Source organism: Magnolia sinica, chromosome 7 (assembly GCF_029962835.1).
Source record: "Magnolia sinica isolate HGM2019 chromosome 7, MsV1, whole genome shotgun sequence".
Taxonomy (NCBI): domain Eukaryota; kingdom Viridiplantae; phylum Streptophyta; class Magnoliopsida; order Magnoliales; family Magnoliaceae; genus Magnolia; species Magnolia sinica.
The window spans coordinates 80,653,340-80,665,406 of record NC_080579.1 but is presented as its reverse complement, the minus strand read 5'-3'; the positions used below and the strand labels follow the sequence as shown (position 1 = coordinate 80,665,406).

The 12,067-nt window shown below is 35.8% G+C and overlaps 1 long non-coding RNA gene across 1 annotated transcript; it reads left to right on the top strand.

The window, feature by feature from the left end:
• Positions 1-905: 905 nt before the first annotated feature.
• On the top strand, positions 906-4,700 carry LOC131251527 (uncharacterized). The gene is made up of 3 exons (XR_009173934.1): positions 906-1,111; positions 3,705-3,824; positions 4,620-4,700. It is a non-coding gene; the product is annotated as an uncharacterized LOC131251527 (long non-coding RNA).
• Positions 4,701-12,067: the final 7,367 nt, after the last annotated feature.

Here is a 12,067-nt window from a genome sequence, read left to right as displayed (position 1 = left end):
CGAATATTTTCGTCGCTAAAGACTTTGCAATGGATTACTTTTAGCGACAAAAATTTTCGTAGCTAGAAAAACCTGGATAGGACTGTTAGCGACGAAAATATGCATCGCTAAAAAACACTTTTACCTATGAAATATTTCGTAGGTAAAAGTCTCTTTTTTTAAAAAAAATATTCCATCTCAAATTTCCTAATATACACCTGTTAGAATATAATTCATCATATTCTTCCTGATATACACCTATTATATAATATATTTCATCATATTCACATTCACATCCATCTAAACCCAAACTACGTAAATTCATCCGGACATAAACTACATTCATCCAAACATAATCTGCATCCATCCAAACACAAACAATCTTATGGGAAAAAACAAATGAAAAGAGAGAGAACATATGAGAGGTGATCTAGACAAATAAAAAGAAAAACAACCTTAACCTAAACCTAAAACCTATAACCTACACTTATAGGTTTAGGTTTAGGTTTTAGGTTTAGATTAAGGTAGGTTGTAGGTTATAAGTTTAGGTTATAGGTTATGGGTTATAGGTTATAGGTAAAGGTTTAGGTTATAAGTTTTGGTTTAAGTTAAGGTTATAGGTTTAGGTTTAGGTTAAGGTTTAGGTTTAGGTTATAGGTTTAGGTTTAGATTTAGGTTTATGTTTAGGTTTATGTTATAGGTTATAGCTTTAGGGAATTGAGAATAGGTTAAGGTTTAGGTTTAAGAAATCAGGTTCTGGTTCGGGTTCGGTATCGGGTTTAGGTTTCAGTTTTCAAGTTTAGGTTTAGGTTTAGGTTTAGGTTAGGGAGTTGAGATTAGGATTAGGTGTAGGTTTAGGTTTAGGGATTTGAGATTACATTTAGGTTTTAGGTTTAGGTTTAGGGATTTGAGATTACATTTAGGTTTTAGGTTTAGGTTATAAGTTTAGGTTTAGGTTATAAGTGTAGGTTATAGGTTTAGGTTTAAGTTAGGTTATAGGTTAAGGTTTAGGGAATTGAGAATAGGTTACGATTTATGCTTAGGAAATCGGGTTCGGGTTCAGGTTTAGGTTTGGGGTTTCAAGTTTAGGTTTAGGTTAAGGAGTTGAGATTAGGATTAGGTGTAGGTGTAGGTTTAGGGATTTGAGAATACATTTAGGTTATAGGTTTAGGTTATAAGTGTCAGTTATAGGTTTAGGTTTAAGTTAGGTTATAGGTTATAGCTTTAGGGAATTGAGAATAGGTTAAGATTTAGGTTTAGGAATTCGGGTTCGGGTTTGGGTTCGGGATCGGGTTTAGGTTTGGGTTTTCAAGTTTAGGTTTAGGTTAAGGAGTTGAGATTAGGATTAGGTGTAGGTTTAGGTTTAGGGATTTGAGAATACATTTAGGCTTTAGGTTATAAGTGTAGGTTATAGGTTTAGGTTTAAGTTAGGTTATAGGTTAAGGTTTAAGGAATTGAGAATACGTTAAGGTTTAGGTTTAGGGATTTGAGAATACATTTAGGTTTTAGGTTGTAAGTGTAGGTTATAGGTTTAGGTTTAAGTTAGGTTATAGGTTAAGGTTTAGGGAATTGAGAATAGGTTAAGGTTTAGGTTTAGGGATTTGAGAATACATTTAGGTTTTAGGTTTAGGTTTAGGTTTAGGTTTAGGTTTTAGGTTTAGGTTTAGGTTATAGGTTATAGGTTATAGGTTATAGCTTTAGAGAATTGAGAATAGGTTAAGGTTTAGGTTTAGCTTAAGGTTATAGGTTTTGGTTTAGGTTTAGGTTATAGGTTTGGGTTTTGGTTTAGGTTTAGGTTTTAGGTTTAGGTTAAGGTTATAGGTTTAGGTTATAGGTTTTGGTTTAGGTTAAGGTTATAGGTTTTGGTTTAGGTTTAGGTTTAGATTTACGTTTTAGGTTTAGGTTAAGGTTATAGGTTTAAGTTATAGGTTTAGGTTAGGTTTTGGTTTAGGTTATAGGTTATAGGTTATAGGTTGTAGCTTTAGGGAATTGAGAATAGGTTAATGTTTAAGTTTAGGACATCGAGTTGGGGTTCGAGATCGGGTTTAGGTTTGGGTTTTTAAGTTTAACTTTAGGTTAGGGAGTTGAAATTAGGATTAGGTGTAGGTGTACGTTTAGGAATTTGAGAATACATTTAGGTTTTAGGTTTTGGTTTAGGTTTTAGTTTATAGGTTTAGGTTTAGGTTTTAGGTTTAGGTTAAGGTTAGGTTATAGGTTATAAGTTTAGGTTACAGGTTATAGGTTATAGGTTAAGGTTTAGGTTATAGGTTTTGGTTTAAGTTAAGTTTATAGGTTTTGCTTTAGGTTTAGGTTTAGTTTTTAAGTTTAGGTTAAGGTTATAGGTTTAGGTTTAGGTTTAGGTTATAGGTTATAGCTTTAGGGAATTGAGAATAGGTCAAGGTTTAGGTTTAGGAAATCAGGTTCGGGTTAGCGATCGGGTTTAGGTTTGGCTTTTCAAGTTTAAGTTTAGGTTTAGGTTAGGGAGTTGAGATTAGGATTAGGTGTAGGTTTAAGTTTAGGGATTTGAGAATACATTTAGGCTTTCGGTTTTAGTTTATAGGTTTAGGTTATAGGTTTAGGTTTAGGTTAAGGTTAAGGTTTAGGTTTTAGGTTTAGGTTTAGGTTTAGGTTAAGGTTTAGGTTTAGGTTTAGGTTATAGGTTATAGGTTTAGGTTTAGGTTTAGGTTTAGGTTTCGGTTTAGGTTATAGGTTATAGGTTATAGGTTATAGGTTAAGGTTTAGGTTATAGGTTTTGGTTAAGGTTTATGTTTAGGTTTAGGTTATAGGTTATAGGTTATAGCTTTAGGGAATTGAGAATAGGTTAAGGTTTAGGTTTGAGAAATTGGGCTCGGGTTCAGGATCGGGTTTAGGTTTGGGTTTTCAAGTTTAGGTTTAGGTTTAGGTTAGGGAGTTGAGATTAGGATTAGGTGTAGGTTTACATTTAAGGATTTGAGAATACATTTAGGTTTTAGATTTAGGTATATGTTTTAGGTTTTAGGTTTAGGTTTAGGTTATAAGTTATAGCTTTAGGGAATTGAGAATAGGTTAAGATTTAGGTTAAGGAAATTCGGTTTGGGTTCGGGATCGGAATCGGGTTTAGGTTTAGGTTTTTAAGTTTAGGTTTAGGTTAAGGAGTTGAGATTAGGATTAGGTGTAGGTATATGTTTAAGGATTTGAGAATACATTAAGGTTTTAGGTTATAAGTGTAGGTTATAGGTTTAGGTTTAAGTTAGGTTATAGGTTAAGGTTTAAGGAATTGAGAATAGGTTAAGGTTTAAGTTTAGGGATTTGAGAATACATTAGGTTTTAGGTTATAAGTGTAGGTTATAGGTTTAGGTTTAAGTTAGGTTATAGGTTAAGGTTTAGGGAATTGAGAATAGGTTAAGGTTTAGGTTTAAGGATTTGAGAATACATTTAGGTTTTAGGTTTAGGTTTAGGTTTTGGTTTTAGTTTATAGGTTTAGGTTTTGGTTTTAGGTTTAGGTTAAGGTTATAATTTTAGGTTATTGGGTTATAGGTTATAGGTTAAGGTTTAGGTTATCGGTTTTGGTTTAGGTTAAGGTTATAGGTTTTGAGTTTAGGTTAAGGTTTAGGTTTAGGTTATAAGTACAGGTTTTGGGATTTAAGAATAGGTTTAAGTTATAAGTATAGGTTTAGGTTGGGTTATAGGTTAAGCTTTAGGGATTTGAGTTTAGGTTAAGGTATAAGTTTAGGTTATAAGTATAGGTTTTGGGATTTGAGAATAGGTTTAGGTTATAAGTATAGGTTTAGGTTGGGTTATAGGTTAAGGTTTAGGGATTTGAGTTTAGGTTAAGGTTTAAGTTTAGGTTAAGGTCGTAAGTTTAGGTTAAGGTTATAATTATAGGTTATAGGTTAAGGTTAAGGTCTAGGTTTAGGTTATAAGTATAAGTTTTGGGATTTGAGAATAGGTTTAGGTTATAGGTTAAGGTTTAGGTTTAGGTTATAGGTATAGGTTTAGGTTATAGGTTAAGGTTTAGGTTTAGGAAATCGAGTTCAGGTTCGGGATTGGGTTTAGGTTTGGGTTTAGGTTTTAGGTTATAGGTTATAGGTTTAGGTTTAGGTTTATGCTATAATTATAGGTTTTGGGATTTGAGAAAAAGTTTAGGTTATAGGTTAAGGTTTAGGTTATAAGTATAAGTTTTGGGATTTGAGAATAGGTTTAGGTTAAGGTTATAAGTATAGGTTTAGGTTATAGGTTAAGGTTTAGGTTTAGGTTATAGGTATAGGTTTAGGTTATAGGTTAAGGTTTAGGTTTAGGAAATCGGGTTCGAGTTCAGGATTGGGTTTAGGTTTGGGTTTAGGTTTTAGGTTATAGGTTTAGGTTTAGGTTTATGTTATAATTATAGGTTTTGGGATTTGAGAATAGGTTTAGGTTATAGGTTAAGGTTTAGGTTATAAGTATAAGTTTTGGGAGTTGAGAATAGGTTTAGGTTAAGGTTAAGGTTATAAGTATAGGTTTAGGTTATAGGTTAAGGTTTAGGTTTAGGTTTAGGTTTAGGTTTAGGAAATCGGGTTCGGGTTCGAGATCGGGTTTAGGTTTGGGTTTAGGTTATAGGTTATAGGTTATAGGTTTAGGTTTAAGTTTATGTTATAAGTATAGGTTTTGGGATTTGAGAATAGGTTTAGGTTATAAGTATATGTTTAGGTTGGGTTATAGGTTAAAGTTTAGGGATTTGAGTTTAGGTTAAGTTTAGGTTTAGGCTAAGGTTGTAAGTTTAGGTTAAGGTTATAATTATAGGTTCTAGGTTAAGGTTAAGGTCTAGGTTTAGGTTATAAGTATAAGTTTTGGGATTTGAGAATAGGTTTACGTTAAGGTTATAAGTATAGGTTTAGGTTATAGGTTAAGGTTTAGGTTTAGGTTATAGGTTAAGGTTTAGGTTTAGGAAATCGGGTTCGGGTTCGAGATTGGGTTTAGGTTTGGGTTTAGGTTATAGGTTATAGGTTTAGGTTTAGGTTTATGTTATAATTATAGGTTTTGGGATTTGAGAATAGGTTTAGGTTATAGGTTAAGGTTTAGGGAATTGAGTTTAGGTTATAGGTTATAGGTTTAGGTTAAGGTTTAGGTTATAGGTTTTGGGATTTGAGAATAGGTTTAGGTTATAAGTATAGGTTTAGGTTAGGTTATAGGTTAAGGTTTAGGGAATTGAGTTTAGGTTATAGGTTCAGGTTATAGGTTATAGGTTAGGTCGTAGTTATAGGTTTTTAAATTTGAGAATAGGTTTAGGTTATAGGTTAAGGGTGTGGTCCCTGCAAATACAGATATAAACACGGCCTGCTCCAATTGGTCAGGCCCTTCCAATGCTGTCCATAGAAAATGGACAGCTTCATCATGGTCATAACAATGGCTCCCACCTTCCAGGGAACCCGCTCATCCGGATAGCTCCGACGCACATCCGGGTCTGCTCCATTAATTTCAAGCAAATACATAAACACGGCCTGTCCAAATGGTCAGGCCCCTCCAATGCTGTCCATAGGAAATGGACAGCTTCATCATGGTCATAACGGCGGTTCCCACCTTCCAGGGAACCCGCTCATCCGGATAGCTCCGACGCACATCCGGGTCTTCATCCGATGCACATTATGGAAACATCATTAGAATTACAACAATTTGGTTGCTTCCTCTTCTATAGACTGAAGGTTTCAAATTCAATTTGAGAAAAAGTGGAACTTGCTGAACTGTCTCACTATATAAGGTTTGAGAAATCTGTAGTAACATTAAGAACAAGTTAAGCGACCATACACAGTCGGGTGATGTCAATGATAATGACGACAATGATGTTGGCATTTGTATGTATGCATGGACCAGTATGTACCTCAAGAAGTCCGATGATGATTTGGAATTTGTCTTGAATCCATTGCATGTAAACAACTTGATATCAGTCCCAAAGAGATAATGGCCGACCATTGGCTGTGCTCATGTTCATACTGAAACAACCATTTCAGTAGATGTTACTGCATGGAGGCAAAATCTGATGATACCAAGAGATGTTACATGAAATTAGTACAAAGAACTCATTAGTTTTAAAACTAGGTAGAGAAATAAATTCACAAGTGAAAGAGAAACTACATATATATAGCATGATGGAGATTCTAAGACTGTTTTCCACAGTTAAAAATATATGTGCCAAAGAATGTAATGGCTGGTTTAAACTCAGTATCAATTTATGATGAAAAAAGAAAATTAAAGAAACTATCTGATTGACTCCCTTCTAATCTGTGATTCTTTGATGAAGTTGGTGAGCTTACCATTGACCTGACTGAGCTACTGAATAAAAAAATCTGGAGTACGGGCAAAGGTTTTGAATATTGAATGACAAGAGTATCATTTTCAATAAAAGTTCAGGAATCATTTGGACAACTAACTAAAATTTAAAAAATCAGGTTCGGGTTCGGGATCAGGTTTAGGCTTGGGTTTTCAAGTATACGTTTAGGTTTAGGTTAGGGAGTTGAGATTAGGATTAGGTGTAGGTTTAGGTTTAGGGATTTGAGAATACATTTAGGTTTTAGGTTTAGGTTTAGGTTTTAGCTTATAGGTTTAGGTTATAGGTTTAGGTTTTGGTTTTAAGTTTAGGTTAAGGTTATAAGTTTAGGTTATAGGTTATAGGTTATAGGTTATAAGTTAAGGTTTAGGTTATAGGTTTTGGTTTAGGTTAAGGTTATAGGTTTTGGTTTAGGTTATAGGTTTAGGTTTAGGTTTAAGTTTAGGTTTTAGTTTATTTGGTTTTAAGTTTAGGTTAAGGTTATAAGTTTAGGTTATAGATCAGAATGAAAATATCAAAAAAATCAAAAGTGAAAACAAAATCAAATCAATAGATCCAGGGAAGTTTATTCAATTAAGAATCCAATGCTAACCATCTCAACAAAATTCAAGTAAAAAAAACTAAAAATGAAAGAAATTCCAACCACTATTCAAATCACATATGCAGATCTGAAGAGAAATATCACGAAATAGATCTAAGATTGAAGAAATTCCAACCACTATTCAAATCACATATGCTCAAGAAGACTACACCACATAAATAGTGGGGATTGATTGCCTACTGCTTAAAACTGCTTGACGTCATCAAGCTAATATTTATATTTTTCCCTTCATTCACTTCTATGTGACCTTATCATATTTCATAATCTATCATCCAAAAAACAAAAAGCATGTCGTTCTAGTTCAAAAACAGAAATTTCATCCTATCTACATGTCATGTTCGTTGCCAAGATATATATATTCATCTGTTGTGTTGTAGCTCACCCTATAGTTGCAAAAAAATAAAATCTTCTACCATTTTTTCTTGCTTCATAATCTCACAATTCCTACAAACTTTGGGCTTGAAAATGGTTATTTACTACTAGTTTCTGCATCCACTGCCACACCCACTTCCTACTATTTTTAGCAGCTAAGGTTCAGCTTGAGTGATTAAGATATCCATCAGTTATATGCATTGAAGAGGAACTATCCACATTCACTGAAAAGGGCTACAGATTGGTGGCTAAGATCTCTCAATCTTAGGAGATTTTTTTAGTTTGGTGCATCCATGGTGCACCATCCACAGCACAACAAACCGATGATCTGGATCAGTGAACCATGGCCCCACTTATACAAACTGAAAACCTGATTACCCTGCATTAACTTTGGGTCAGGGATCAAATATTTTCTCAACATTCTATCAGCTATTTTGGACTTCTTAGGTTCAGCTGTGTATTAGACCCAACTCCCTAAATCCCTAAATCCCCAAATCCCTAAGTTCCCAAATCCCTTAATCCCTAAATCCCCAACTAGTTTCAATCAAGATTGAGAGAGATTGAGAAAGAGAGAGAGATAGCTCACAGTCAACTGAGTTTGCAGCAGGAAGAGAACAACTTCCTATTTGAGTTGGAGCCCCGATCACGAGTCCAGGCCGAAAATAGGGTTCCCGAGCTCTGAGGAGAGAGAGAGAGAGGGTGCGTGAGAGAGAGGGTGCGGTTGAGAGAGGACCAAGAGAGAGAGAGAGAGGGTGCGCGAGAGTGAGAGAGAGCACTAGGAGAGACAGAGAGACAAAGAGAGAGGGCGCCGTTGAGAGAGGGCCGAGAGAGAGAGAGAGGGTGCGCGAGAGTGGGAGAGAGAGAGATTGAGAGAGTGAGAGAGGACACAGAGAGAGAGAGAGAGACTTGAAGTCTCTCTCTTAGGAAACGGATTGGCTACTCGCACTGACACCAGCGCAAGGGCTGGTGGTTGGTGCTCTGTGGGCCTCACCATGATGTATGTGTTTCATCCCTACTGTCTATCTATTTTTCCATATCATTTTATGGTATGAGACAAAAAATGAGGTATATACCAATCTCAAATGGACCACATTATAGGAAATAATGTTAAATGAGCGTCGATCATTAAAAACCTTTTGGGGACCATGTAAAGTTTTGGATCAATCTGATAATTTTTTCCCTTCATCTGGGCCTGTATGACCTAATCAACAGATTGGATGTCAAATAAAAAGTACAGTGGGCCTTAGGAGGGTTTTAATGGTGAATATCCAATCACTTTGTTTTCATGTGGTGTGGTCCACCTGAGATTTATATACCTCTCATTTTTGGTATCAAGCCCTAATATGATATGTAAAAATGTATGGACGGTATGGATGAAACACATACATCATGGTGGGACCCATAGAGCATCGACCACCAGCCACGGGTATGGTGTTAGGGGCAGTAGCCAATCCATTTCCCTCTTGGATGCCCATGTGATATATTGAACTTTAACATTTGGATATGTATAGTGTTCCAATGATTCAAATGTTTATTAGATTAGTACATTGGGGATGTGTATAGGAAGAAAAAAAAAAGCCTCAAATTGGATTATTTCAAACCTATGATATATCTATTTTGTTTTGAAAATGGATAACCTTTATATAATCAAAGGTTAAAACATTAAATCTGAGATATTTTTTGGGCATTTCACGTCCAAGTGAATTACCATCACATAAATGGCCATATTGGCATTCCACATCCCAAGAATTCCGCGATATTAAATTACACGACACTGAAGAAAGCAGTGTGATTTCATAACAGTGGGCCATCCAATGTGGCCCACTTGAAGAGATATTCCAAAGATTAGAGCAGTCTATGTCTTATGTGCTATCCAAAATTAAAGCATATCCAAAGCTCTCTCTTAATTTGGTGGTTGAGCCCAAAATTAAAGCATATCCCAAGCTCAAGTGGACCATACCACAGGAAACAGTGGGAATAATGATTTCCACCATTGAAATTTCCTATAGCCTATAGTGTCACGCCCCAAACTCAAAACCGGGCTCACAAAATTCCTGATCACAGAATCCGGCGCCAACAGCCTCCGTATAACCCCATTCTCGGCTCCCAGCGCCCATTCGTCAGGTTCTGATCCTAGGATACTACGAGGAGGATTTTTCAACATCAGTTTAATTCGTAATAAGCATAAGCAAAGGCATAACCCACAAACAACAACTAAAAACTCCATCACATTTTCACTATGATCAAAAACTTTAAAAGTACAATGAGTATAAAGGGAAATACAATAAAGTTTTTGGTTGTTGTTTGTGGGTTATGCCTTTAGTTATGCTTATTACGAATTAAACTGATGTTGAAAAATCCTCCTCGTAGCATCCCAAGATCGGAACCTGGTGAATGGGCACTGGGAGCCGAGAATGAGGTTCTACGGAGGCTGTCGGTGCTAGATTTGGCGATCGAGAATTTTGTGAGCCCAGTTTCCGAGTTTGGGGCATGACATATAGTGATTTTTATTTATCATCCAACCTGTTCAATAGATCACAAATACATAGATGAAGGGAAAACTAAAATACCGAGTAACTCAGTACTCAATCCAATTTACCATCCAACCTATTGACAAGGAAATCAGATCTTTTACTGTACCGAGTAAACTCAATTGGCCCACGATGAATGTATATGATTAATCCATGTTGTCCATCCATTTTTTCAGCTTATTTACGGGATTGAGACCAAAACTGAAGCAAATGCAGAGCTCAAGTGAATCATACCACATGAAACAGTGGGAATAATGATTTCCACCATTGAAACCTTGCTAGACCTCACAGTCATGTTTATTTGACACCAACATGTTCATAAGATCATACAAACATGGACGAATGGAAAAATCAAATATAAGCTTGATCCAAAACTTCTATGGCCCCCAATGATTTTTCAATGGTAGAAGTTCAATTCATATTGTTTCCTATTATGTGGTTCATTTGATATTTCATATTTGGATATTTTTCATTTTTGGGATCAAGATTTAAATTTATATGGTAAAATGGATGGATGGATGCAGCTAAAAATTGGTCTGACCCCTCATCCAAGTGGGACACACATAATAAGTGGGTTGGATATGTGAATCACATCATATAGTTACCAGCATCAACCTGTACCCTCAGACCTTTTTTTGATATCTTATCTGAAATGTTTTCAGGAAACAGGATGGGTGCCTTGGCATCTTATTGCTCAGGATAAACCTGCCTAGCTAGTTGTAGAAATAGCTTGTTCTACTAATGTTGCAGAGAAACCATAAGAAAATATATGGTTTTACATTCTATCTAATAAATGTGCTTCTGTAATATTATTTAATCATCCCATTTGTGATGCATTGATCGTGATGAGAAGAAAGTCTCATGTCCGGTTCAACGAGCTAGATGAGAAAAAAATAAAAAAAACGTATCATGCTCACTTCTACAGAGATAAAGGTGAGTAACAACCATAAATAAAATTAAGAAAAAATGAAAGGAATATCTTATTGAAGTAATCATATTTATTTCACTAGAGATGCTTTTGATTCACTTTAATCCTATTGGAAGATTCTATAGTGGTGGTGTTCACGGATTTTATATAGCAACCGCATATGCATGTTGCGCATGCAACCAACACTGAAATGTCTGGTGAGCTGACAAACCAATGTGTTTTCAATAGGTTGAAAACTTTGGTCAACAAGTTAAAGGATTTCAATTGATCGAGCTTACAGATTGACATGTTGCGCAATTTGCACTGTTTCCTCGTGAATTGTTTCTATTCTCGTTTCGGTTTAAATAAAAAAAGTGTAAATGAAATTAAGGTAAGGAGAAAAATATGCTTAATGGCTAAGAGAGACTTAGAGAGAGAAAAAGATAAAATTTTCTTATTTGGGCTTTAATCGATAAAATTTCATCACATGATTGCTTTGTGCCGTGATTTTTTTGAAAGAAATTATTTTATATAAATTCATATTGTTCTTTATTAAATTTGATCATGTGATTGCAATTACTTTGCTTAATTCAACTCCACAAGTCCCCATCACATCCTAATGAATGTGGCACTTTGGCATTCCATTGTGAAATTATTGGTATTTCCATGTTGGTATTCAACTCCACAAGTCCCCTAGGAAGTTTTTAATGGTGAGCATTCGATCACCACAATTTCCCCTAGATGTGGAACCACGTCCTAGAATGGACTGGTAACAACACAATTTCCCCTATATGTGGTCCACCTGATATTTGGATCTGTTCAATTTTTAGAACCAAAATGGACTGGCAACACCACAATTTCCCTTAGATGTGGTCCACCTGATATTTGGATCCGTTCAATTTTTGGAAACAAAGGCCCACGCGTGTGTAGAATGTAGCTCACGTGTGCCATGCTGGTGGGCCCCACCATGATGTGTGCCAAACATCAACACCATGCATTTGATGGGTCCCCTTTAAATTATAGGATATCCCAAAAATCAGCCGTATATGGAACTCCGGTGGGCCATACCATCTAAAATCATGTGAAGATGTGCCTAAAACATATAAAAGCACGGTGTGGGCCCCACCTGAAATTTGGATGCGTCTGAAACTTGGTATGACCCCTCATCCAAGTGGTACACACATAATGGATGGGCTGGATTTGTGGACCACATCTCGGTGGGCCCAAAAAATAATTATGAATGTTTTAATGGAGGGTAACCCCTCTCAACTTTTGTATGTGGTGTGGCACACACAATTCATAAATTGACTTGATTTTTAATCTTTGGGCCCACCATGGAATGGTGCATCTGACTCATGGGGTAGATGTTTGACACGCATTATGGTGGGGCCCACACA